Source organism: Bison bison, unplaced genomic scaffold (genome assembly GCF_000754665.1).
Source record: "Bison bison bison isolate TAMUID 2011002044 unplaced genomic scaffold, Bison_UMD1.0 scf7180017864370, whole genome shotgun sequence".
Lineage (NCBI taxonomy): Eukaryota > Metazoa > Chordata > Mammalia > Artiodactyla > Bovidae > Bison > Bison bison.
This window is the reverse complement of record NW_011494942.1, coordinates 7,151,625-7,153,463: the sequence shown is the minus strand read 5'-3', so window position 1 is coordinate 7,153,463 and position 1,839 is coordinate 7,151,625.

Genomic DNA, 1,839 nt, shown 5'->3' with positions numbered 1-1,839 from the left:
TAAAGGAGATCAATCCTGGGTGTTCATTGGAAGGACTGATGCTGAAGCTGAAACTCCAATACTTTGGCCACCTCATGTGAAGAGTTGACTCGACTGGAAAAGACCCTGATGCTGGGAGGGATTGGGGGCAGGAGGAGAAGGGGACAACAGAGGATGAGATGGCTGGATGGCATCACTGACTCGATGGACATGAGTTTGGGTACTCAGGGAGTTGGTGATGGAGAGGGAGGTCTGGCGTGCTGCGATTCATGGGGTCGCAAAGAGACAGACACAACTGAGTGACTGAACTGAACTGAACTGATCCCACATTTAGTTTGGGAATTTACTTAGACCTGTCTTCTAGCTTGCTGATTCTCTCCTCAGCTATATGCAGTACTGATAAGCTCATCAAATATATTTTTTATTTCCATTATAGTGTTTTTGTTTTCCAGCATTTTCATTTGATCCTTGCTTAGAGGTTCTATTGCTCATCTTACATTAGCCACTGGTCTTGTGTGCTATTTATCTTTTTCATAAAAGCTTTTAACATCTTAATCACAATGATTTTAAATTCTCTGTCTGATAATTCCTACACTTGGGTCATATGTTCTTTGCTGGGTCTGGTTCTGATGCTTGCTTTGTTTTTCATGCTGTTTTTTCTTTTCTTGTTTTGTAATATATAATGTATAATTGTCTTGCCTTATTATTTTTCTTGAAAGCCAGAGATGATGTATTGAGTAATAAGAACAGACATAATTAGGCCTTTAGTGTAAAGTTTTGTGATAATTTAGCTGATTTTTTGCCCATGTTTAATGTTTGTAGTAGCTCCAAAGTGCCATAGGCTTCAAATTGCTCTAACATCACTTGTTTTAACTCATCTATTGACTTGGGGCTTCCTCTAAGTGCTTTCCTCAGAGAGAATTTGCACCTTGTAACTTTTCAGCTATATCCTCTGCTTAGAAATGTATTAGTCTGGTTGTAAGGGGTAGAAGGGGCTTTCCTGGTAGCTTGGCTGGTAAAGAATCCACCTATAGTGCAGGAGCCTGCTGTTCAATTCCTGGGTCAGGAAGATCTCCTGGAGAAGGGATAGGCTCCCACTTCAGTATTCTTGGGCTTCCCTGGTGGCTCAGATGGTAAAGAATCTGCCTGGAGTGCAGGAGACCTGGGTTTGATCCCTGGGTTGGGAAGATCCCCTGGAGAAGGGCATCACAACCCACTCCAGTATTCTTGCCAGGGGAATCCCCATGGACAGAGGAGCCTGGTAGGTTACAGTCCATGGGATCGCAAAGAGTTCGATACAACTGAGTAAGCACAGTACAGCACAAGATATGGAGGAAGGCAAACGTTCCATGATATTATGATCAAAGACCTGTGTCCCTGGGCTGTGAACTTCACAAATGTTACATAGTTTTGTTTTCTCAGCTTAATTGAGGCAGGAAGATACCTGTTAAAATGGGAGAAGTGCTCTTCCTCTAGATGGGATAGAGATATGATGGGACTTTGCTATCAAGAATCTTCTGAGCATATTTTACATATTTTACAATGGTTACTCTTCTCTACCCCTACCAGAGCCTTAAAAGGATCTTTCTCAGTTTTTTACCCTGAGAGCCTGGTGGGATTCCTGGAGTTAAATTTTACAAAATAGGGACCCACCTCATTATTACTCCTAGGAGTTTCTGACTCTTGGTAGTCCACATTCAACTCCCAGAAATTCTGTTTTTACCAACTCCAAGTTATGATTCTTTGCTCCTACGAGTTTTTGGCTTCGTATCTTCTACTTCAAATAGACAGGTCTGAGCTCTGGCTTTGGATCTGCCTATGTCTCTATACATGGACATCACCAGATGGTCAACACCGAAA